This window comes from Bos indicus, chromosome 29 (genome assembly GCF_029378745.1).
Source record: "Bos indicus isolate NIAB-ARS_2022 breed Sahiwal x Tharparkar chromosome 29, NIAB-ARS_B.indTharparkar_mat_pri_1.0, whole genome shotgun sequence".
NCBI classification, from domain to species: Eukaryota; Metazoa; Chordata; class Mammalia; order Artiodactyla; family Bovidae; genus Bos; species Bos indicus.
Genome location: NC_091788.1, coordinates 39,668,060 through 39,695,611, shown reverse-complemented (window position 1 = coordinate 39,695,611; position 27,552 = coordinate 39,668,060). Strand labels below are relative to the sequence as shown.

The window sequence follows — 27,552 nt, the reverse complement described above, 5'->3', positions numbered from 1 at the left end:
TCCTATCATTGTTTGTAGTGATGCTTCCTAAAGCCCACTTGACTTCATACTCAAATATATCTGGCTTTACATGAGTGACCCAAGCATCATCCGTATCCCGGTCATTCTGACCATTTTTGTACAGTTCTTCTGTGCATTCTTGCCACCTCTTCTTAATCTCACCTGCTTCTGTTAGGTCTTTGACTTTTCTGTCCTTTATTGTGCCCATCCTTGCATGAAGTGTTCCTCTAGTAGCTCCAAATTTCCTAAAGCAATCTTTACTCTTTACAATTCTATTATTTTCCTCTAATTCTTGCCGTGTTCACTTATGAAGACTTTCTTATATCCCCTTGCTATTCTCTGGAAGTCTGCATTCCATTGAGTATCTTTCCCTTCCTCCTTTGTCTTTCACTTCTCGTATTTTCTCAGCTGTTTTTAAGGCCTCCTCAGGCAAGTCCTTTTCCTTATCACATTTGTTTTTCTTGGGGATGGTTTTGGTGACCACCTCCTGTACATTGTTACAAACCTCCATTCATAGTTCTTCAGGCTTCCAGACCTAATCCCTTGAATCTAGTTTTCAAGGGATATAAAATCATAAGGGATTTTATTTAGGTCATAGCTGAATGTTCAACTGATTTTCCTTTCTTACATCAGTTTAAGCCTGAATACTACTTGCTTCTGCCTAAGCATTGTTGCCAGATAACCACCCACCACTCCCAGTAGGTTTGGAGCAAAAACACACAATTTGAGGACTCTTACCCTGGGTTTAGGAGAAGGCAATGGCACCCCACTCCAGTACTCTTGCCTGGAAAATCCCATGGATGGAGGAGCCTGGAAGGCTGCAGTCCATGGGGTCGCTGAGGGTCGAACATGACTGAGCGACTTCACTTTCACTTTTCCCTTTCATGCATTGGAGAAGGAAATGGCAACCCACTCCAGTGTTCTTGCCTGGAGAATCCCAGGGATGGGGGAGCCTGGTGGGCTGCCGTCTCTGGGGTCACACAGAGTTGGACACAACTGAAGTGACTTAGCAATAGCAATAGCACCCTGGGTTTATGCTTGGCTTTTCACATGCTTAGCTGTGTGACCTTGATCAAGTCCCTTAACCTCAGTTTTCTCATCTGGACAATGGGCACCATGATGATAATTCCACCTCTAGATGCATGTGTGCCTGCTAAGAACAAGTGGCCCTGAGAGAGCTTTATGGGTTCCTGAGTCTGGAACAAATATGAATTATTCTGCCACCTAGGGGGAAGGAAATCTGTTTAGAGGTTATGGCTGCCATCCCCAAGGCTAAATATTGATTCAAACCAAATTACACCTATCTCTGAACCCTGACCCAGAACTCTGACTGAGCCAATGCTTCTGTTTTCTGGGCCCCAACAAGAGCTAATGATTACTGGCTCAGATTGCTCTCTTCCCCGCCTTACCAGTCAGCCTTTCTTTGTCAACTATTTCTGGCCTGAAATCACAGTGCAAGGAGAGTTGTAAGGCTTTTGGTCTCTTTTCAGTTTCCCACATCTCCAGTGTAGCAAGAAGTAGCTGTTATGGCTACTTGTCATAGCAACAACTATGGCAACCTGTACAGTCCAATCTCAGCCTGTTAAATGAATCTGTCCCCATTTGGCCCCTCATGTTTAAATTACCTACAGTTGCCTTAGAATCCTTCCTATGCTTGCTGTTTAATGACCAAATATGTGTGGACTTGATCTAGTTTTCTTTCCCAAGCATGATTCCAACCATGCAATAAAGTAAACAGACTGTTAGTCATCTAACTACCCACAGGAATTGACAAAAACAAACCACCCATCCATTTCTTGCTTGCCCCAAAACACCATTGAAGTGATCTTCTGAAACAATGTGATACATTAGCATGTACACACCAGAAGGGACACTTTTTCTGAATTCATTTTCCACCTAGGGCAGAATATCCAGCACATGCCTCGCCCTGCAGAAGCTGGTCACCTGGTTTTTTGCAGACTCAGCCCACTCCAGATCTGTTTGACACCCCACAGTAATATCTAGAGAAGAAACTCTGTCAAACCTCTCTCTCCTGAATAAAAGAGATTTTTGTTTTTTAGAAAACAATGTTTGGTAACACGTTCAAAATCTTGTGCTCCTTGCCTTGGATTCAAGGACCTGCACCAGAGGATGCAAAGCCTCCCCTTCCACCTAAATCTTTCTCCACTCCAACCAGGACCAGAGCCTTCACTGGATCCTGTGTCCTCATTGTTATCATTTAGTTGCTAAGTCATGTCTGACTCTTTGTGATTACATGTTTGGCAACAAACAGGCTTCCCTGTCTTTCACTATTTCATGTAGTTTCCTCAAACTCATGTCCTTTGGGTAGGTGATGCCATCTCACAATCTCATCCTTTTATTCCCTCTTTTTCTGTCCACAATCTTTCCCAGCATCTGGGTCTCTTCCAAAGAGCTGGGTCTTGACATCATTGGCCTAAGTGTTGGAGCTTCATCTTCATCATCAGTCCTTCCATCGAGTATTGCTCTACCACTTATAAAACAAAACTCATGTTTCTAATCACCTAATAATATTGAACATTGATAAAGTTTAATAGAAGTGGGATCTAGTCCTCTGGGAAAGCCCAGCACTGCCGCCCTGCCTTTCTCGTACCATTCTCTCCTCCTGGCATAGAATTGCTTCCCTACAGCTTCTCCAGCTTGAAATGGCCTGCTGACCCAAAACTGTCAGCTATCCAGGAATTGTTCCTTCCTCCTTCCTTAAACATTTATGCCTACTTCCTGATTGTCCTCTGTACATCAGTTCAGTTCAATCTCTCAGTCATGTCCAACTCTTTCCTATATCATGGGGTACAGCATGCCAGGCTTCTCTGTCCATCACCAACTCCCAGAGCTAGCTCAAACTCATGTTCATCAAGTTGATGATGCCACCCAACAATTTCATCTTCTGTCTTTCCCTTTGCCTCCTGATTTTAGTCTTTCCTAGCGTCAGGGTCTTTTATAATGAATCAGTGCTACCCATCAACTGGCCAAAGTAATGGAGGTTCAGCTTCAGCATCAGTCCTTCCAATGAATATTCAGGATTGATTTCTTTTAGGATGGGCTGGTTGGATCTCCTTGCAGTCCAAGGGACTCTCAAGAGTCTTGTTCAACACCACAGTTTAAAAGCATCAGTTCTTTGTGCTCAACTTTCTTTATAGTCCAACTCTCACATCTAGTCACAACTTCTGGAAAAACCATAGGTTTGACTATACAGACTTTTGCTGGTAAAGTAATGTCCCTGCTTTTTAGTATGCTGTCAAGGTTTTTCATAGCTTTTCTCCCAAGGACCAAGTGTCTTTTTTTTTCCCCCCACAGCTGCAGTCAGTATCTGCAGTTATTTTGGAGTCCAGGGAAATAAAGTCTGTCACTATTTTCATTGTTTCTCTATGTATTTGCCATGAAATAATGGAACTGGATGCAGTGATCTTCATTTTTTGATCTGTACATACCTCATCAAGACCATCCCCAAGAAAATTAAATACAAAAAAGCATAATGGTTTTCTGAGGATACCTTATAAATAACTTAGAAAAGAAGAGAAGTAAAAGGCAAAAAGGAAAAGAAACATACCAATCTGAATGCAGAGTTCCAACTATAGCAAGAAGAGATTTAAAAAAAGCCTTCCTAAGTGATCAGTGCAAAGATAAAGAGGAAAACAATAGAATGGGAAAGACCAGAGATGTGCTCAAGAAAATTAGAGGTAGGGAAGGATCATTTCATGCAAATATGGACCAAATAATAGACAGAAACGGCATGGACCTAAAAGAAGCAGAATATATTAAGAAGAGGTTGAAAGAATATATAGAAGAACTATACAAAAGGATATTAATGACCCAGATAACCATAATGGTGTGATTACTCACCTAGAGCTAGACTTCCTGAAATGTGAAGGCCCCCTTAAGTCAAGAGGGCCTTAAGAAGCATCACTATGAGTAAAGCTAGTGGAGGAGATGTAATTGCAGTTGAGCTATAGCAAATCCTAAAAGATGATGCTGTTAAAGTGCTGCACTCAATATGCCAGCAAATGTGGAAATCTCAGCAGTGGCCATAGGACTGGAAAGGTCGTTTTCATTGCAATTCCAAAGAAAGGCGGTTTCAAAGAATGTTCAACAACCACACAGTTGCACTCATCTCACTTACTACCAAAGTAACTTCTTCAAGCAAGTCTTCAACAGTGCATAAACTGTGAAATTCCATATGTTCGAGCTGGATTTAGAAAAGGCAGAGGAACCAGAGATCAATTTGCCAACATTCGTTGGATGATAGAAAAAGCAAGAGGATTCTAGAAAAACACTTACTTCTGATTTATTGACCATGCAAAAGCCTTTGACTGTGTGGATCACAACAAACTGTGGAAAACTTATGGATATTGGAATACCAGACCATCTTATCTGCCTTCTGAGAAATCTGTATGCAGGTCAAGAAACAACAGTTAGAACTGAACATAGAACAGCAGACTGGTTCCAATTCAGGAAAGGAGTAATTAAAGGCTGTATATTGTCATCCTGCTTATTTAAATTATATGCAGAGTATATCATGCAAAATGCCCAACTGGATGAAGCACAAGCTGGAATCATGGTTGCTGGGAAAAATATCAATAACCTCAGATATGCAGATGACACCACCCTCATGGCAGAATGTGAAGAGAAACTAAAAAACCTCCTGATGAAAGTGAAAGAGGAGAGTGAAACATTTGGCTTAAACTCCACATTCAGAAAATGAAGATCATGGCATTTCATCCCATCGCTTCATGGCAAATAGATGGGGAAACAATGGAAACAGTGAGAGACTTTATTTTTGGGGGCTCCAAAATCACTGCAGATGATGACTGCAGCCATGAAATTAAAAGATGCTTGCTTGTTTGAAGAAAAGCTATGACAAGCCTAGCAGCATTTTTAAAAGCAGAGACATTACTTTGCTGAAAAAGTTCAATATATTCAAAGTTATGATTTTTCCAGTTGTCATGTATGGATGTGACAGTTGGAGCATAAAGAATGGTGAGTAATAAAGAATTGAAGATTTTGAACTGTGGTGTTGGACAAGACTCTTGAGAGTCCCTTGGACCACAAGGAGATCCACCCAGTCATGCTAAAGGAAATCAATCCTGAATACTAATTGGAAGGACCGATGGTGAAGCTGAATCTCCAATACTTTGGCCAACTGATGTGAAGAACTTACTCATTAGAAAAGACCCTATTACTGGGAAAGATTGAAGGCAGGAGAAGAGGATGACAGAGGATGAGATGGTTGGTTGGCATCACCGACTCAGTGACATGAGTTTGAGAAAGATCCAGTAGTTGGTTAAGGACAGAGAAGCCTGGAGTGCTGCAGTCCATGGGGTTGCAAAGAGTCAGACATGATGAGCTACTGAACTGAAAATACCCTATGGCAAATGCTATTTGTAATTGTCATGTTTCTCCAGCAAGACAGGGCTCCCCAAAGCCCCAACACATATCCCTAGTTAGTCTGCACCCATGCACATAAGTCACTGCCTACCATTCACAAGGCATTCAGAGAGTCCTGATTGCAGGGGGACCTCCATTTTTGTAGACATAGAGGAGCAAAGGACACATTTATCCTCCTGTCTCAAACAACTTGAAAGTAGAAGAGATAAACGAAAGATCAGTTTTTTACATCAAATGTCAGGAAGCAGAGAATGGATTCCTCAGACAGGGAGCAAGCAAGGTGAGTTCTACAATTGCCCAAACTCTAGAAATAGTTTCCAACACATACACAGAAGGGCTATCTAGGCAGAGACAGTCTCCTCAAGAAGAGAGATTTCAGGCTCTAGATAGTTAGAGTTAACAGGAGAGAGCTACACACAGAGAACTGTGTGAGTATACAGGTGATACCCTTCCAGTTTTCAGCAGAGAGTTGATAGTACTGGTCAGGTTTATAGGGAAAATCCTCGAGTCTCAAATTGCGCCAAGTCTAATGGAAATTCCCACCATCATGGGAATTACATCAGTATGGCCCTGAAGACAATATTGCCTTACTAGTGGGGAATAGTAAAGCTGGTCTAAAGGCTGTTCTTATATCAGCTAAAAAACCTGAAAAGCAAGCCTTCAAAAAATACAGTTGTTTCCAAGAAATTAACAGTGTTTGCAAACAGAGCCAGGAATAGTTTATAAAAATTAAGAATATCCAGCATCCAAAGGGAAAAAATTGCCATATCTAATATCCAATTTAAAATTTTCATATGAATTGTGAAAATATTTGTCCTAGGTCATTCAAAATATTATAAAGTAATTATCCTCTAATTAAGGTAAATACATAAATTTCAAAAGAAAAAAAATTTTCCAATGTGTAAAGAAACAAGAAAATATCCATAATGAGGGAAAAATCAATTAGTAAAAACACAGTTAAAATACAAATTACATACTTAACAGGGAAGGACATTAAAATGTTTCCTAGAATAATAATCTTTATATTCATGAAGCTGAAGAATATTGATAGATTAAATAGAGACATGGAAAATAGGAATGAAAAGACTGTGGGAAAAAATTATTTGTGCATCACAGAGATTTGAAACAATTTTAAGAATACTGAAATATATGTAAATGGAATCCCACAGGAAGTGAAAGAAGGAGAACAGAGAAAAGAACTTCATAATTACTGGCTGAAAATTTTCCAGATATGATGAAAGCTTTAAACCCATTAACACAGAAGCTCAATTAATTCAAGGACAAGAAATAGGACAACTATTCAAAGGTGCATGACAATTCATTGGTTAAAACAATCAACCAAAGAAATGTAACCAGAAGGAAAAACAGAGTAGAAGAAAAAATGGGAAAGACAGCAGATTAGGCATATGAAACAATGATAGCCAGAGGACACTGGCACCACATCTTAAAATGCTGAGAGAAATATAATTGACTTAGAATTCTATACCCAAGAAAAATACATACCAAAAACAAGATAAAATACTTTCTCAGACGTACAACAACTATGAGACTGCATCACCACCAACAACCAATGTAACAAGAAATGATTTTAACCAGGACTGAAAAGTGAGACCTCCATGATTCTAGCCATCTCAGTCCTTCAAAAGACCTTGAGAAGGACAAACAAATATTAAAATAGAAATAGTCATTGTGTTTGTACCCACTTCTAGAAAGTGTTGCTAACTCCTCAGTACTGGATCTTGCAATGCTGGTGGACTAGATGGAGAAGTGCTGTGAACAGAAATAAGGAAGGTGAGACAGGTAGGTCAGAATGTGAGGTAATAAAGACAAGGTATTTAGAAGCTGAAGAATTGAGAGAGATTTGGGACCTGAGTTGGAAAAGCAGTTTTCAAAGCAAATTGGGTCATGTGGTATGTATAATCCTCACTTCAGTCCTTAGAAGATGTCTACTGACCAGTCTGCCTCCTTTTTCTGGAGCACAGTTCAGGTCCATCTAGCTGTTTCTCATTGCTGTTCCCTCCAGACACTGCCCAGCCGTTCAGCCTAATCCATTCAGAAAAGTTTTGTTCTTTAAGCAGGCGCTGCATGCTACCTACAAAATGATCTATTCTCTGCTTTTCTTTCAAAACTGAAAATAGTTTGTTATATAACCATGAGCCCAGTAGCTGTTGCTGCTGCTGCTAAGTCACTTCATTCATGTCCGACTCTGTGCAACTCCATAGAAGGCAGCCCACCAGGCTCCCCCATCCCTGGGATTCTCCAGGCAAGAACACTGGAATGGGTTGCCATTTCCTTCTCCAGTGCGTGAAAGTGAAGTCACTCAGTCATGTCCGACTTTTAGCGAACCCATGGACTACAGCCCACCAGGGTCCTCCATCCATTGGATTTTCCAGGCAAGAGTGCTGGAATAGGGTTCCATTGCCACAGGACTGCATTTCCTGCACACCTGTGCTCTTAGTCATGACTGGTGACTGAGATGCAAGCAGATCTGTGAGAAGGATTTCTTGGAAGACTGCATTCTAGGAGCTGATTCAGCTGAGAGATGGGACTCTTACCTTCCCTACTTTCTTCCTAACTGTTGTCTGGATTTTAGTTGTGATGGCTGGAACTCCTGCAGTTGTATTGGACTTTGTAACTTTGGAGATGGATACCACCCAAGCTCTGGCTGGCCCACCTCCAGCTTTGTTCCAGTGGGAGAGAAAAATCAAGTTTGTCTTGCTAAAGTTATAGTTGTTTTAGATTTTTGCAATGTGCATCCAAACTTAATCTTGATACTGCTATGTGTTTAACATGATATAGCCTTATTATTTTGTTGGGTTTAGTGAATATATTTATGTTTTACATTTCTTTAATTTTTTTATTTTATAAATTGATTCATCAACCTTTATACCTAAATTGTATAAATGCAAAATCATGATTATAAGCATGCTTTCCATTAGATTTTGAATTTTTATACTTTCTTATCTTCTTTTCTTTCTTGTTTTCTCCATATTTTACAGCCTGGACAATGCCCTCTCTTATAACCTCATCTATGTCCATATCTGCAGGCCAAAACAGACTGGGAGCTGGGTGGGGAGAACCAAAGAAGAAAGAATACAGAGATATGAGTGAAGGGTGGTGGCCCTTGTTACATATTATGAATGTTTTGAAGTAGGATCACATTCCCCTGCCCTTCTGTGTGCCCACCCCCCCAGGTTTGCCATGAACATGGAAGATACTTCAGCCCATGGAATTTGAGTAGAGGTGATATGTCACTTCCAAATGGAAGAATTATTTTCTGTCCCACTAGCTGGAATGCAGATGTAATGACAGAAGCTGGAGCAGCCATGTTAGACCAGAGGTAAGTAGCACAGGCAGAAGATGTGATGTGACAAGAAAGAAGTGGGCCCTCATCTCTGTGGAGAGACCTGCACTAACATTATATGACAGAGAATTGAAATTGTATTGTATTTAAGATAATATTATTTAGGGTTTGATTACAGTTGTTGAACCTGTAACCTAACACTCATAATAGAATAACTGATCTTTGTTTTAGCCTTGTCTTGACATTAGGGTCTGCATGAGACAATATCTACTGAGGTATACTTATAAGTGAGTCAACTGACAGCCCTGCCCTCTGGAAGCTGTTCTCTAGTGTGGGATTCAGAAACTGAAGCAAGAACAAAGCCACATGGCAGGACAGCTTCAAGATCCTGTAGGAACCCTTGGGAGGGGAACCTCAATCAGTCCTGATCTCAGCAGGTTGCTTGAAGCAGGGACAATCCTCTATCAGTCTCCTGATAAATAGGCCATGGTGCCAAGTTTCATGTAAAAGTGATTTATTTCAAATTCCTTCCAAAGTGCTTTCCATTTTGATCCAGTGCTTAAGATATGCATTTGAGACCTGGTTTGGGAAGATTGCAAATGCCCCAGGGTAACTAAGCTGGTGGGCCACAGCTACTGAGCTTGAGTGCCGTAGAGTCTGTGATCTACATCAAGAGAAGCACAATATTGAAAAGCCAGTGCACTGCAATTACAGAGTAGCCCCTGCTTGCTGAAAAAAAAAAAAAAAAATTCTCCCAGAGAAACCAGTGAGGGCTAAGTGGAAGCAGGACATGAAAAAGGATGAAACCAGTCTGGGTCTGATATCATGCAAGGCATGGAGAGGGAAGCTACAGCCTGTTTTCACAGGGAACTTGGGATATAAGTTGTGCCTGAAACATTCCTCAACCCAAGGCTAGGGATCTGGGATTTCACTCTCCCACTAGCGACTCCCTCTCATCCTTCAACTAACACCCAGCTGGTGTCTCCAAGCCCTTGTATTAGATCCTTCAAAGACAAATTAAAGGTGACACTAGAAGCAAAAGACACCAAAGCTCAGGAAAATGCAACCCCAGATAATGTCTAGATTTCTGTACTGAGTCTCCCATCTCCAGCATCATATCTGAAATCCTGTGAGTCTAAAAAACTCCATGGTTCTCTACATGTAAGCATTAAAAAAAATTCAGGTTTTAAGTTATATAGGAGTGTAGTTGATTTACAGCATTGTATTAATATTAGTTGTATGTGAAATTAATTCCCTTATATATACACATGTACCCATTGTTTCTTAGCTTCTTTTCCCATTCAGGATATTATAGACTACTGATCAGAATTCCTGTGCTGTACAGTAGGTTGGTTAGCTATTAAATAAAGTAGTATACATATATTAATCTCAAACTCTCAACTTATCCCTCTCCCACCTTTCCACTTTGGTAACTATAATTATTATTTTGATGGAGGGATGTGTCTAGGCACTTTTTGTGCTTGTGAGAGTGCAGTGGCCAGGGAAAAAACACCTGAGAGAGACTCATTTGAGATGATGGTAAATGTTGAGAAAGACACAGCCATGCAGAAAGCTGAGAGAAAAACATTCTAGATGTGGGAATTACCCCTGCTAAGAACCAAGGTAACCAAGCTTAATAAATGGCTACCTTTCCATTGCCAACCTTCCTGTCATGTTTGGAACTTGGCTACAGGACAACAACCATACCTCATCCCATGCTTCAGTTGTGAGTTAGAAACAATGAGGCATGTCAGCCTTCCCAAGAAGGGAGAACCTGGGGCTATCACGAGGCTGAATATGCTCTGGTTCAGGGACATTTACACAAACTGATTATTACCAGGGGCATCAGGTGCCAGGGGCAGCACAAGTGCCTCTGACTATCTCCATGTACTTGTTCTCAGGAGTAGAAACACCAAGGAACAGATAGAGCAAAGAAATAAGTAATGACTCTTGTTTCATCTTGCCCCGTGTGATTCCCATGGCTCTTTGACCACACTGCTCTCTGCCCAAAAACTCTTTCCTCTACTCTGTCTTCAAATATGGCTTGTGAATTACATAAGCACCTGACTGTGAAGGCTGGTGGCTGGAACTCAACTCACAGTCAGCTGGGACCCAGAGATGTATAGCCTTGTCCTGTGTTTCTGTCCTTTTTCTCCAACCAGATTCATAAAGCAAAGTCCCTATAAAATATAAGGGTGATTGCAATTCTCTCAAGGCCATTGAATCTCCAAGGTCTATTTGGAGTGTAAAATAGGGAACACATCCCCTGCATTCAGGCTAGTCTCAGACCCCAACCTCGCTCAGGCAGGGGTTCCCAGAGGAAACATAAGGCACTTATCCTTTCCAGAAGGCTAAGAAGAGAATGCTTCTTGCTCTGAATGCAGGTTCATGTTACCCAGTCAGCCAAGGGTCTGTCTTGTGTGAAGGAGGAGTGGAAGCTCTTTGGATTCGGAATTGATAGTGAGTCAGTCACCACCTTCACGACTACCTCCTAGGGTCACTACAGCTGGCGCTCTCCCACTGTTCCTGGAACCAAGAAGAAACAGCCCTGAATATTGCTTTCCTGCTTCTACATGGAGGTAAGTCTGCTAATAAAATCAGAACCAGACTTGAGGGGCAATGGGAAAGAAACTTCCACTCTGGTGCTTGCAGACATCTGAGAGCTACCCAGCGGTGGATGCAATTGAGCTGTCTTCATCTTTCCCTTCCTGGAAGTCTCCTAGCCTGGGAACCAGAGTTCCTGGGTCCCAAGTCTTCACTAACTTACCTGCAGCCTTAAGGTGAGTCATACACCCCAGAGTTCAGTTTCCCATCTCTTGGATGAGGGAGGCTGGACTTGCTACAGAGCACTTATTCCAGACTGAAGCTCAGTGCCAATTAGTGGACAAGTGGCTCAGGGGTGGGTGTTGCTGAGGATGCTGAGGTTGCCTCTGGTGGGCAGGGGGCTGTAACTGTCTGGTGATGTTCATGGGTCCTGGGCTCAGGACTGGGAGTGGTAGACCACTTGGCACACAGCTGCTGTGACACTGAGGACCTTAGAAGCCTTGCTCATTGGAATATACGATCATTTGGGTTCTGTGGGATGAGATCAGGTATTTATAAGTCAGAAGCTACCAGTGGGGAAGCTTGTAGATTCCTCAGAAGAAACCCAAGTTAGGCTAATGAATCATCTGTCCTAAAAAACTATGGGAACTAGATATGCCAGGACTCTTAAACAGATTTTGTAATATTTTAAATATTATTTAAAGTAGGTCATTTTTTGGATGACCTGCCCTTTGCTCTCTGGCTTGGGATGATACTCACAGTTAGAGTGGAATCAAAGGGCCTCTGGGGGAGGCCCTCTCCTCGTGAGTCATTAGGAGTGAGTACAGCTCTCTCCCCTCCACCTCTGGAGCAGGAATTCCAGCAGGAAGGATGTGACCTTCAAGTTTAAACAAAAGACTCAATAAGGTCTGGCCCTCAAGTAGGCACTATTCTTTCCCCAGTGCTTCTTCTTTCCCTCCTGGGTCCTGTACAAGCTGCCCACCTCCTGGTTACTGGGTTCTGAATTCCTACTCCGTTTACTTGTAGATATCTATGCAGTCCCACTTGTGGCTCCTTCCTTACCCAGGCCCAATCCCTCACCTGCAGATTGCACTAAAGAATGGAAAACCAAGACGGGTCTGCCCAGTTCATTCTTTCTAAAAATATCTGCGTTCCGTCTATTTACAGACCCTGCCCTGAATCATCAACATCTGCAACTAGATGACTCAGCTTTGCAGGGTAATGGAGATGCAGATGGTGGGGGACGTTAAGGGTATCAGGTGTGGGGAACAATTTCCAGATGACAAGAGATGAGTTGGGGTAAGGACCATGTAGTCCTCCAACCACTCATTCATTGGGGACCTGCCTGAATCTGTTATCTTGGGCTCCTATGTGTATTGCTAAGACAGAAACTGCAAAATGGACTCTTTATAAACTTCTTACTGCAAAACAATTTCAAACATAACAAATATAAGAAAGAAGAGTGTCATGAACCCTATATTTCATATTTGGCATAAATAACTACAAAACTAACCTCTTAGTCTCACAGGTTGTCATAGACTGGAGACTTTGCAACATGAAGTGATGGCCAATTGAATTACTGGTGAAGACATTCTTGAGTTGCATCAGTCTTTCTCTTCTTGCTATGTTCTCACATGTGGTGGTTGAAGGGAAGGAAGAAGAGGGAGAATAAGAGAGAAAAAGAGGGAGAGGATAATCCCATCATGAGGGACCACCATCAAAACCCCATGTCAACCTGGGTACCTCCCAAATACCCTGCTTCTTAATACCATCACACTGGGAGTCAAGGATGGACACAATTCATCCATAGCAGCTATGAATCATGTAGCAGGTATCTCTTTTAATTCAAGAGAGACCATCATTTCATTCTGTCTTTTACCCCTTATTTATTTTTCCTGAAGTATTTTGGAAAAAGATGAACATTTCACAAAATGTGTATAATGAGTATTTTTGGTAGAATGATAGGATATGAAAAAAATGCTCTTTTTTTTCCAATAAAATGAATATTTTGTGTCCAGTCCATGTGCAAATTTCCCTGGTTCTAAAAAAGGAGGTGTCTTTTCACAGTTTATTGAAAGAATGTACTCATATGATGCACTTGGTTGTTCTCTTTTAAGATGAAATAACTGTTTCTCTCCCACGTTTAATGCCATTTATTTGTTCAGAAACTGGGCAGAAGCAGGGTGGTTTGTCTTACAGAATGTCCCACTATTGGGTTTAGAGCAGGAGTCCACAATACCAGCATGGTGGGTCAGGACCAGTACCAGTCCTGGGTCTATTAGGAACCAGACCTCCACAGCAGGAGATTAGCTGCAGGCCAGTGAGAGAGGTTCCATCTGTATTATAGGTGCTCTCCATCACTCTCTCATCACCCCCAGAAGGGGCAGTCTAGCTTGTTTTCCTGGAACTGTTTGCAGTTACATAACCTAAGTTTAACAGAAACAAAAATAGCGTAAATATTGATGATTATTTTCCTTTCTCAGTGCTCAGAATGGTGAGTTGGTGACCTAGGAATCCATCACACTGACAAATTAGATGTTGCCTATTAACATTTAAACACATTCGGACAGCTTAAAATGAAATATTAAAAAACTAAGATCATGGCATCCAGCCCCATCTTTCATGGCAAATAGAAGGAGAAAAGGTGGAAGCAGTGACAGATTTCTTCATCTTAGCCTCTAAAACCACTGTGGAGGGTGCCTGCAGCCATGAAATCAGGTGATTGTTTCTTGGCAGGAAAACTATGACAAACCTAAACAGTGTGTTGAGAAGCAGAAACATCATTCTGCCCAAAAACTGGTAGGTGTTTGGCCTTTTCATTTGGATTCCTTAACTTTCTGTCCAGTCCCCATTGGTCTTTGAAGTCCCTCAGCTTTCTGGTCCTTCAAGATTCCCAAGATTATTCTGTGCATTTCTTTATCCAGTCCTGAAATCAGCCATCTCTTTAAGAAACCATGCATTGTCTGATGGGAAATGTATTTAGAAACTAGATGTTAGACCTCAGAATAGTCACTGTTATCAAGTTGTCATTGCTTGTAGGCTTTACATTGGTCAGAGTAGGAAGGACACATTTTCCTTAAAAATTAAAATAAAAAGGAATATAATTAGTTGGTACAAACTTATGCTTTCAGTTCAAGATTTAAGACAGCACAGTTTGAATTAAACTTTTTTATGTTATGTGTGAATTGTTTTTTCTAGCCACTGAAAGTCTTAGTTCAAAACATTAGTTTAAATTATTGTCTTGCTTTTACTTGTTAACCTACATATGACTAAGTCACAATAACAGAAACAATATGAGGAACAATAAGTTGTTGAATTATTGCTCGCCTCAGCTGCGATGGCGGTGCAGATGCATGGCAAAGAGGAACTACTCCACGTCCAAATCAGGGGCAGCAGCTGAGAGGAGCTACCTTACTTCCAAGGTATGCAGCAGCGGCTGCACTTTGCAGGAGCAGCCATGAAGAGATACCCCACGTCCAAGGTAAGAGAAAGCCAAATAAGAGGGTAGGCAATGAGAGTGAAAGAGGGAATCAGAGGGCAGACAGACTGAAACCACAATCACAGACAACCAGCCAATCTGTCACACGGATCATAGCCTTGTCTAACTCAATGAAACTAAGCCATGCCCTGTGGGGCCACCCAAGATGGACGGGTCATGGTGGAGAAGTCTGACAGTATGTGGTCCAGTGGAGATGGGAATGGCAAATCACTTCAGTATTCTTGCCTTGAGAATCCATGAACAGTATAAGGCAAAAAGATAGGACACTGAAAGATGAACTCCCCAGGTCGGTAGGTGCCCAATATGCTACTGGAGATCAGTGGAGAAATAACTCCAGAAAGAATGAAGGGATGCAGCCAAAGCAAAGACAACACCCAGTTGAGGGTGGGACTGGTGATTGAAGCAAAATAAGATACTGTAGAGAGCAATATTGCATAGGAACCTGGATTGTAAGGTCCATGAATCAAGGCAAATTAGAAGTAGTCAAACAGGAGATGACAAGAGTGAACATAGACATTCGAGGAATTCAAGAACTAAGATGGACTGGAATCAGTGAATTTAACTCAGATGACCATTATATCTACTACTGTGGGCAGGAATCCCTTAGAAGAAATTGAGTAGACATCATAGTCAGCAAAAGATTCTGAAATGCAGTACTTGGATGCAATCTCAAAAATGACAGTGTGATACCTCTTCATTTCCAAGGCAATCCATTCAATACCACTGTAATCCAAGTCTATGCCCAGATCAGTAATGCTGAAGAAGCTGAAGTTGAACAGTTCTATGAAGACCTTAAAGACCTTCCAGAACTAACACTCTAAAAAGTTGAACAGTTCTATGAAGACCTTAAAGACCTTCCAGAACTAACACTCTAAAAAGATGTCATTTCCATTTTAGGGGACTTGAATGCAAAAGTATGAGTCAAGAAAAACCAGGAGTAACACGCAAATTTGGCCTTGGAGTACAGAATGAAGCAGGGCAAAGGCTAATAGAGCTATTGAGTGAAATTGTGTTTGATTTGTTTATATGCAATTTTATTGGACTTTGCGAAACTGTTTAGGATGTTTATATGGTCTTAAAATAAATCTGTTCTTATCTGTTTATATATATATAAAAAAAAGGCTAATAGAGTTCTGCCAAGAGAATGCACTGGTCATAGCAAACACCCTCTTCCAACAACACAATAGAAGACTCTACACATGGACATCACCAGATGGTCAACACCAAAATAAGATTGATTATATTCTTTGCAGCCAAAGATGGAGAAGCTCTATACAGTCAGCAAAAACAAGACTGGGAGCTGAGGGTGGCTCAGAACATGAACATCTTATTGCCAAATTCAGACTGAAAGTGAAGAAAGTGGAGAAAAGCACTAGACCATTCAGGTATGACCTAAATCAAATCCCTTATGACTATACAGAGGAAGTGAGAAATAGATTTAAGGGACTAGATCTAATAGACAGAGTGCCTGATGAACTATGGATAGAGGTTCATGACATTGTACAGGAGACAGGAATCAAGACCATCCTCAGAAAAAGAAATGCAAAAAAGCAAAACAGCTGTCTGAGGAGGCCTTACAGATAGCTGTGAAAAGAAGGGAAGCAAAAAGCAAAGGAGAAAAGCAAAGATATACCCATTTGAATGCAGAGTTCCAACGAATAGCAAGGACAGATAAGAAAGCCTTCCTCAGTGATCAATGCAAAGAAATAGATGAAAACAATAGAATGGGAAAGACTAGAGATCTCTTCAGGAAAATTAGAGATACCAAGGGAATATTCCATGCAAAGATGAGCTCAATAAAGGGCAAAAGTGGTATGGACCTAACAGAAGCAGAAGATATTAAGAAGAGGTGGCAAGAATACACAGAAGTACTGTACAAAAAAGATCTTCATGACCCAGATAATCATGATGGTGTGATCACCCACCTAGACCCAGACATCCTGGAATGTGAAGTCAAATGGGCCGTAGGAAGCATCACTATGAACAAAGCTAGTGGAGGTGATGGAATTCCAGTTGAGCTATTTCAAATCCTGAAAGATGATGCTGTGAAAGTCCTGTACTCACTATGCCAGCAAATTTGGAAAACTAAGCAGTGGCCACAGGATTGGAAAAGTCAGTTTTCATTGCAATCCCAAAGAAAGGCAGTGCCAAAGAATGCTCAAACTATAGCACAATTGCACTCATCTCACACGCTAGTAAAGTAATGCTTAAAATTCTCCAAGCCAGGCTTCAGCAGTACATGAACCATGAACTTCCAGATGATCAAGCTGGTTTTAGAAAAGTCAGAGGAACCAGAGATCATATTGACTACATCCGATGGATTATCAAAACAGCAAGAGAATTCCAGAAAATCACCTTCTTCTGCTTTACTGACCATGCCAAAGCCTTTGACTGTGTAGATCACAATAAAATGAGGAAAATTCTAAAGGAGATGGGAATACCAGACCAACGGACATCCCTCTTGAGAAACCTATATACAGATCAGGAATCAACAGTTAGAACTGGACATGGAACAACAGACTGGTTCCAAATAGGAAAGGAGTATGTCATGGCTGTATATTGTCACCCTGCTTATTTAACTTATATGCAGAGAACATCATGAAAACACTGTGCTTTAGGAAGCACAGGCTGGAATCAAGATTGCCGGGAGAAATTTCAATAGCCTCAAATATGCAGATGACACCATCCTTATGTCAGAAAGTGAAGAAGAACTAAAGAACCTTTTGATAAAGGTGAAAGAGGAGAGTGAAAAAGTTGGCTTAAAGCTCAACATTTAGAAAACTAAGATCATGGCATCCAATCCCATCACTTTATGGCCAATAGATGGGAAAACAGTGGAGACAGTGGTTGACTTCATTTTTCTGGGCTCAAATATCACTGCAGATGTTGATTGCAGCCATGAAATTAAAGCACACTTACACCTTGGAAGGAAAGTTGTAACCAACCTAGAAAGCATATTGAAAAGCAGAGACGTTACTATGTCAACAAACATCCATGTAGTCAAGGTTATGGTTTTTCCAGTGGCCATGTATAGATGTGAAAGGGAAATGAAAGGGAAATGAAACTAAGCCTTTCAACTTGGAGAAAGATACACTGTTTTATATCTGACAAGCAGTGTGACCACAGCCAACTCAGAAACCTCTTGCATTTCAAATTGCTCCCTTGTAAAAGAGGATAAGAGTCCCCCTTCTACCTCCTTCCCTGAGGTTCTATGAGAAGGATAGTGTGGGATGGCAACAACAATGCTAATGGCTGTCATGTTGAGACTTCCTATTTATCGGGTACCTTATATCCATCACTTCAGTTATCCCCAAGATATTCTATTTGGAGGGTTTATATTGTTACATTCCACCATTTTACTGAAGGGGATACTGAGACACCACATGGTCATATGGCTTACCCAAGGTTGCAGAACAGAACCTGTATTCAAAGGGATGTCTTTGCCATGGCATATGAATTAAATTCTGATAATAATGTGCCTCATAAAAATGATTAGAAAATACACAGGGCCATTAAAATGACAGTTATACCTTAACACTGACAGCTAATTCTAGCATCTTCTTTGTTTTCTTTGTCAAATGCTCTGTGAAAGAATACCTCTAAGGCGAGTGAAGACCATAAGAAAAACCCGCAGTGGAAAAAACACGCTGAACAATTTTGTGAAGGTACATGCTTACCGGCTGTTCCAGATTTCTTCTTGTGGCTCAAATCTAACTGTTCACCCACTGAGAAACATCATGAATGTGAGTATTTTGGGAGGATGGTGCTCCACAGCGCCCCCTGGTACTCTAGCTTAGCACTGAGGCGCATCTGGAGGTGCCTGGTGGGATGCTGGGGTTGGGGTTCATGCAGGAGGCAGAGACACTGGAAAACTGGGACCCCACCCAGAGGAGAAGGCACTCTCATCCTCAACTCAGTCTTGGTGACTGAGCCCGGCAATTATCAGGTGGCAGGTAAACATCCATTTCTGTGTCAAAGATGTGTCATTAGTTTGAGGGCGATTGTTCCTTACAAGTTATGTGAACCACTCAGTTACAGATGAAGAGTGAGCCATCAATGATTAAAAGGTAGAACCAACTGCAAAGCAACTGTGACTCCCCTGGCAAAGGAATTCAGTTTCCACAGATGCAAGAACCACAGCAGTAAGTTACTGAGCCCATATTCCATGTAAGGCCATAAGAATCTAACACTGTGGTTACTGTTTTTAGATTAGACAAAGGGCTTAATTGTCTTCAAGAATGCCCATGCCAGCCTGAGAGATAGGCAAAGGGTATAAAGATGTCGAGTGAAAGGGTCACCTGTGTGGAGTTGATTGGATGTGGTCTGATAGAGGGAGTGGCTGGGGTTGATCCAGAAGGACCTCCTGGAGAAGGGGGCGCTGAGGCTGGGATTGAAGAGACTACAGACCTTCTCAAATGAAGTCACCAGGACTTCCCTGGGTGTCTAGTGGTCCTGGAGACCCAGTGATTATGCCTCTGCGCTTCCAATGCAGGAGGTACCACTTCAATGCCTGGTCATAGAATCAATATACTGCATACAACATAACACAGGAAAAATATATCAAATGCAGACATCTCTGTGACCAAAGTCTGTGAGCTGCACGGTGGTTAGAAAGTGATCTCAAGAGATATGTGACACCCAGAGGGAGGCATCAGTGTGGGAATAGAGGGTAGCCACTTCTGTACTAACCTACTCCCTCCTTTTCACTGTAGATGCTCTACGTGGGTAACATCACCATTGGAACCCCTTCAGGAATTCCATGTTGTCTTTGACATAGGCTCATCTGACTTGTGGGTGCCCTCCATCTTTTGCCTAAGTCTAGCCTGTGGTGAGTACAGACACCCCCTACCAGAACCATCCTTCACTTGCCCTGTTGCCCTGTTTCCACCCTTGGCACCTGATGACTGACACTCATCTCTTGTGTCTGCAGCTACAAAGGTTATGTTCATACATCTTTGGTCTTCCACCTTCCAGCATACCCAAAAGGTCTTCAACATCAAGTACCATACTGGAAGGATGAAAGGACTTCTTGTTTATGACACAGTTCGGGTAACAAATGCTGAGTCAGGACTGGCTAGGGAGTGATCCCTGCTTGCAAAAGAGATGCAGGACCCTTCTTAGCCTAACTCCCATAGATATTGGCCATCTTACCCACAGGATCCTGCATCTGGGGAGACAGTGCCCGTGGTGACACATGAGCAAACAGATTAGCTAACCCAGAGAGTGGCTTGAGGTGTGGACTTGCAGCTCCACTGCCCATGAGCAGTTCAAGGGTCATTTTGCTTGGAGTGAGAAGAGGGGGAAAAAAGCACCCACTTACATATTCACAGAGTGTTCCAGGCGCTTTCAGTTTAGTCCTGCAACAGCTCCACACAGCAGTTACTTTGATTAGCTCATGAGACATATGAAGAAACTGAGGTGCAGACAGCAAGGGCCTTACTGAGTGCACACATGTGGTAAAAGGTGGAGTTAGGCTGGCTTTTCAGGACTGAAGTTGCTGTGGGGTGTTTGGGGACAGGATAAAACTGATCTGGGGACCCAGGGGGTAGTCAAGGGCTTCAGGTATCCAGAGTGGGAAACTGGAGGCCTGAGAAGTCAAGGGGCCTGATAAATGAGTTCTCACTCTAGAGGACCCTTGAGAGTCTAATTAACCTATGGCCTGCCCCCCCCAAAATACTTGAGTAGTTCCCCCTCTCTTTTTCTCTCTCATACACACTCACAGAAAAATACACATATCCCCAAAGGTGAATTCCCCAGGCAGTAATTTTCATAGAACCCTGCCAGCAAGATTGTGTTTTCAGCTTTTGTCTTCCTGGACAGATGCAGAATCCACAGTACATTACAGAGAATGCAGTCCATTCTTGTCATCAGGTCACAGTGATGCCAAAGAGAAGGCTATGTTTTTCTCTACTCAGTTTGCCCATAAGGTAGCGCCAATGGGTCCTGGCCTGACTTGGTTGCCACACCTGTACAGAAGCCACGAGGCCAATTTGACTCACTCAGGTGGTGTTTTTCAGAGGCGCAGATGTTTTAAAATTCACAGCCTCTCTCAAGTGGAACCCAAATTCCCCTCCCAGCTTGGTCTAACCATCTGTGGGCCACTGAAGACAGAGCCAAGCCTCAATTCTTCTCTGAGGTTCTAGTGGCAATGCACCCCAGCCCAGTTCTAGCCCACTTCATGTATCTGTAAGCGGGAACACTCTTCTCTCCCACAGATTGGGGACCTTGTAAGTACTGACCAGCCGTTCTGTATAAGCCTGGCAGAATCTGGGTTTGAGGGTATACCTTTTGATGGCATCTTGGGCTTGAACTACCCAAACATGTCCTTCTCTGGAGCCATCCCCATCTTTGACAACCTGAAGAATGAAGGTGCCATTTCTGAGCCTGTTTTTGCCTTCTACTTGAGCAAGTAAGTCTGAGATGGACAATCACTTTATCCAAATTAGCTGTAAGATGCTTTCAGTTGCACGAATATTATAGAACACTTGATAAAGAAGTATCCTGAGAGAGAATCTAACCCAGGATAACTACGGCCCAGGGCCCTATCTGGGTTCACCACTGGCTTTTATAAATAACATTTTATTGGAACACACCCTGCTCCTGGGCTCAAGATCAGTAAATTGTTCTCCATGGGTGTGTGAGGAGGAAGGCTAATGGAAGGCAACAGGAAGCATGTTGAATAAAAGGCATTAGGATTTGCTTGTGTATTTGATAAAGAACTAAGGAGAAGGATGGTGGATATCTTTCCTTCCTCATTAGCATTTCACTGGGAGCCCAGGACCAGCTACCCAATTTGTAAGTTCCAGTGAAAAACGAGAGTGTGGGACACAAAACTCTGGAACTCTTGTTCAAGAAATATTATGCATTTCAAGACAGGGAGAGCAGAGTTGGGGGTCCCTTCTGAGTGTGGGGCCCTTTGGACAGTAGAGGTCACAGGCCAGTGGAGCCAACTCTTGGTGACCTGAACCCACACCCTTAGAACTCCCAGGCCTTGATTTTCCTGAAAAATGACAAGGTGGATAAGGGGAAAGCAAAACACTTCAGCACCCTGTCCTCCGAGTGTGTCTGAGCATTCAGGTGCCTGGAGGCCCAGAGCATCTTCAGAAGACATTAGTGGGTGGATCCTAGCCAAGTGATTCAGCTTCTAACCTCCTCTGTACCACTCACTAGCCAGTAACAGACCTCAGTCCAGATCTCAATCGCTCCTAGACGCTATTTCTGCATCTGTACGTGGGGACCTTATTAGGGCCTTGATGGGTGGACAAGCACAGCTCTCAGACAGTGCTGTTTTTACTGTCGTCCAAGGGTCCCCCCTCTCTTCTCTCTACAGAGACAAGCGGGAGGGCAATGTGGTGATGTTTGGTTGGGTGGACCACCACTACTACAAGGCAGAGCTCAACTGGTACCATTGATTCAAGTAGGCGACTGGAGTGTACACATGGACCGGTAAGCCTCTCCCTCTGAGGGTCAGTCCAAATGATCCCCCCACTACTGTACATGGACACAGGCAGACACACACAAATGCATTCTCAGACACACAGTCACACAGACATATACACCACCCACAATGACACAGACAGACACACAGACACATGGAAACACACAAGCAGACATATAAACATACACAGAGGCACATATAAACATGCATAGGTAGTCAGAGACACACAACCACACTCAGAGACACATACAAACAAACACACAAGCACACAGATACACAAACAATCCATGGGTTCAGAATCCCCAGGCCTTCTGAGCATGGCTCTGATCAGGGTCCTAAAAGGGTACAGAGAGGTCTGTGCAGCTGGGAGAGAGCAGCATCCACTGCCCTTTGAGATGGGGAGCATGGTTAGAGGACTCTACAGTGTGGTGAACAGACGATCAGGGAGAATTTCAGCAGCCTGGACAGAGTTATGATAAGATGACCAACAATCCAGGGATACCAAAGACATAGGAAGTTCTCAGTACAGATAAACGTCTGTTTAAGAACAGGGAAAGTTCTGAGCAAATGGGGAAAACTGGTCTCCTTAGGGAGCAGCTACCCAGCAGTGGAGAGAGGTTGGCTGCAGTCTTAAGACGTGAAAGCAACTAATAAAAAAGACACCCCACATACCTGGGCACACAGTGGGGGGGTCTATAAGAGAATCAGGAAGGTGGGATCCAGGAGTGACCTGAGGACAAGAGGCACAATTGATAGGTTTCTGTGTGAGACTGTCAGACAAAAGCTGACCTGTCCTTTGGAGTTTCTGTGGGCTAGTTATATATTTCCTGGTCAGGGTCTCAGGGTCTGAGCTGGTTCTAGGAGCAGTTCTGGGAGACACCCTCTCCCAGAGGAGCCCCTTTCTCCCCCTACTATGAGATCTGCTGCCCCTGTGAATCTCCTTCTTCACTCTGTGTGCTATCCGTTATTTGTTCCCCACCAGATACAGCTCTCTGGAAGTTTCTTATTGTTTTCTCAGTCTTCATTCAGTCATTGAACAGACAAGCATTGGGCATCCACTCACTGTGTGCCAGGCACTTGTGCCAGGGAGACAATAAGAATAAAACTTGCCCTCACATCTAGGAAGGCAGATGTACATGAAGTGACTCACCCACATAGTGAATTGTGACTTTGATACATGCTAGACATGAGGAGAAGGCAATGGCAACCCACTCCAGTACTCTTGCCCGAAAAATCCCAGGGATGGCAGAGCCTGGTGGACTGCTGTCTATGGGGTTGCACAGAGTCAGGCACGACTGAAGTGAGTTAGCAGCAGCAGCAGCAGCAGACATGAGGAAGGGTTTACAGAGAGTGACCAAGACAGGAGACTGATATACACGGGGGAAAAGACTTCCCGATAACCATATAATTAAGGTGGAATCTGGAAGATGAGAAGAAATTTGCTAGTCAAAGTGGAGTGGAGTCTTCTAGGAAGGAAGACCAGCCTCTGTCAAGGTGCAAAAGATCCTGATGTATTCAAGTACTGCATTCAAGGATGTCAAGAAAGGTGCTGTGTCCAGAGCAAAGAAAAAGAAGGCAAGAGAAAAAGGGCTGTTTAGGAGACAGTCAGGAAGGGGTCAGCTCTGGTGAGACTCAGAGTGACCTTGATGCCCTCTTTCTTCCACTATTTCTCAGCATCTCCATGAAAAGAAAGGTTATTGCTTGTTCTGGAGGCTGTGAGGCCTTTGTGGACACCGGAACAGCACTGATCAAAGGCCCAAGAAGACTGGTCAATAACATACAGAAGCTCATTAGTGCCACGTCACGGGGTTCGAAGGTGAAGGGTCATGCCCCAGGGTCACTCCCAGTCTCCACACACAACATGGATCTCCAGGATGAACCTCTCTCCCTCTCTCTCTAACAGCACTACATTTCATGTTCTGCGGTAATATCCTGCCCTCTATTATCTTCACCATCAATGGCATCAACTACCCGGTGCCAGCACGAGCCTACATCCTCAAGGTGAGGAGACAACACTGAGGGGTGGTTCTCAAACTGGGGCTTGCAGCAACCCATGGGCTGCTGTTGGGAGGAGGGTGCCCTATACTGGCCATCTCACACCATTGCAGATGCTGATGAGACCTGTGGCTGGGTCAATGACTGCCAGAAAACCAACCATTTGAGATTAAAGTGCCGTCTGGGACACTGATCTTCCTGAAATAAATATGGAGACGCCACACCATGCTGGCATGGTGGGAGTCACAAGGAGAGGGGAACACTAAGGTCCTCAGTCCTCAAAGAGCTTCAATTCAATCTGAAGCTTTAGCTGAATGAACATGGAAGTCAGCTCTAGCGGTCCCTGAAATAGGCCATCTTACAAGGAGAATGGTTGGGGGCATTCCCAGTGTGATGTCCCGGCATTAGTTAACAGTCTGCCTTCCCTTCTCAAGTTTTTTTCTGGTTTGGATGATAAATTACATGGTCAGCTTAGTACTCAGCTGCATCTTCCCCTTGCTCTGGCCAGGTGCCTCCTTTGTGAGTTGGGGTACATGTCCCCTCTGTGGGGAGGTTGGATACTAAGGTGAATAAAGGGTGCACAGTGACTCCTCTGCCCCGGTCCAGGGTGGAGGCTTCATGTCAGCTCCCTGAGAGAGTTCAGAGCAGGCTGATGGGCTCAAAGAAGGCTTTGAGGAAGAGAGGGAATTTGAGGAATTCCAAAACCACAAGCTCATTGAGCCATATGGAGGGTTGCTTGGTTCTAGGCAGAACTGCACTGTATTCCATGCAAATGGCATCTCAAGGTGATCTGCACTGGGGCACTGGGGACTTACGAGGGGTGATGAGGGCTAGGGACTGACCAGTGGGGATGGGGAACCAGATTATGTTACCCAACCAAGCCTGGAGTGGCCAAGGAGGGTGAGTATAGGCCAAAGGAGGTTTCACAGAGTTTGTGAGTTAAGCCTTCAAGAACGTGTTGTTCGCACTGCTCTATTTAAGATGGATAACCAACAGCAATTTGCTGTGTAGCACAGGGAACTCTGCTCATTTATATGACAGCCTGGATGGAAGGGGTATCTTTGGGACCAGGATACATGGATACATATGGTTAAGTTCCTTTACTGTCCACCTGAAACTCAGAATATTGTTAATTAGCTATACTCCAATACAAAATAAAATTTAAAAATAAAGTATGGATTGTGGGGATACAGGAGGAAAACCAGCATTCTCTACAGAGAAAACAAGGAGCAGGAGTCAGAAGGAAGGAAACAGGGAGTGAGGAGAACTATGGACACACTTGTTCTTGCAATCTCACTGCTGGGCATACACACTGAGGAAACCAGAAAGGAAAGAGACACGTGTACCCCAATGTTCATCGCAGCACTGTTTATAATAGCCAGGACATGGAAGCAACCTAGATGCCCATCAGCAGATGAATGGATAAGAAAGCTGTGGTACATATACACAATGGAGTATTACTCAGCCATTAAAAAGAATACATTTGAATCAGTTCTAATGAGATGGATGAAACTGGAACCTATTATACAGAGTGAAGTAAGCCAGAAAGAAGAACACCAATACAGTATACTAACGCATACAAATGGAATTTAGAAAGATGGTAACAATAACCCTGTGTACGAGACAGCAAAAGAGACACTGATGTATAGATCAGTCTTATGGACTCTGTGGGAGAGGGAGAGGGTGGGGAGATGAGGGAGAATGGCATTGAAACATTTATAATATCATGTATGAAATGAGTCGCCAGTCCAGGTTTGATGCACGATACTGGATGCTTGGGGCTTGTGCACTGGGATGACCCAGAGGGATGGTATGGGGAGGGAGGAGGGAGGAGGGTTCAGGATGGGGAACACAGGTATACTTGTGGTGGATTCATTTCAATATTTGGCAAAACTAATACAATATTGTAAAGTTTACAAATTAAATAAAATTAAAAAAATAAAATATTATATTGAAGTGTGGGTGATCATCAGTGTTGCATTAAGTTTTGCTGCATTGCAATGTGATACACATTAAAATTATGGTATACACATAAAAATATTTTTTCTTATTCTTTTTCATGTGGTTTATCACTGAATATTGAATATAGTTCCTTACACTCTACAGTAGGACTTTGTTGTTTTTCTTTTTATTTTATTTTTAAACTTTACATAATTGTATTAGTTTTGCCAAATATCAAAATGAATCCACCACAGGTATACATGTGTTCCCCATCCTGAACCCTCCTCCCTCCTCCCTCCCCATACCATCCCTCTGGGTCATCCCAGTGCACTAGCCCCAAGCATCCGGTATCATGTATCAAACCTGGACTGGCAACTCGTTTCTTACATGATATTTTACATGTTTCAATGTCATTCTCCCAAATCTTCCCACCCTCTCCCTCTCCCACAGAGTCCATAAGACTGTTCTATACATCAGTGTCTCTTTTGCTGTCTCGTATACCGGGTTATTGTTACCATCTTTCTAAATTCCATATATATGCGTTAGTATACTGTATTGATGTTTTTCCTTCTGGCTTACTTCACTCTGTATAATAGGCTCCAGTTCCATCCACCTCATTAGAACTGATTCAAATGTATTCTTTTTAATGGCTGAGTAATACTCCATTGTGTATATGTACCATAGCTTTCTTATCCATTCATCTGCTGATGGACATCTAGGTTGCTTCCATGTCCTGGCTATTATAAACAGTGCTGTGATGAACATTGGGGTACACGTGTCTCTTTCCCTTCTGGTTTCCTTTGTTGTTTTTCATTCCTCTGTTTCCCCAACTCCCAGTCCTCCACTCACCACACCCTTCCTCATGGCAACCTCATGTCTTGGCCCTCTTTGGTTTTGGTTGAACTCTCTTATCCCCTGCTGCTGAGAAAACCCCTTGATACTTACCAAAAGAGGGAAATAAAACAAATTGTTCTGGTTCTGGCTATTGGGGGGAGGCACCGGTAAGGGCTCATGCTCAATGGTGTGTGTCTCTGACTCCCCCAGGATTCTAGAGGCCACTGCTATACAACCTTTAAAGAGAACACAATAAGGACATCTAGAGAGACCTGGATCCTGGGTGACATCTTCCTGAGGCTGTATTTCTGTCTTTGATCGAGGAAATTACAGGACTGGCCTGGCACGGGCAGTGTAAATGCTTAGAGTGGTTCAGGAATCAGTAAGGCCGCTCCTAACATACGTTCACTCACCCTTTGAGCACTCCTCCCAGGATGCGGGTGAACTGTATTTGGTGGTCTGCACACCCTATTCTCATTAAAGAATAAAGGGTTTAACTCATAATGGTGCTGAAACAAATGGGTGCATCTGTTTGTGTCTGGGAGGTATACAATGATCGTGATGATCGAGAACCCATTCTGAATCAAAATTGAG

General features: G+C 42.9%; 1 pseudogene; it reads left to right on the top strand.

Annotated features, from left to right (window-relative positions):
- The first annotated feature begins 11,280 nt into the window (after positions 1 to 11,280).
- LOC109554176 (pregnancy-associated glycoprotein 1-like) lies at positions 11,281 to 27,316 on the top strand (annotated as a pseudogene).
- The last annotated feature ends 236 nt before the right edge of the window (positions 27,317 to 27,552 follow it).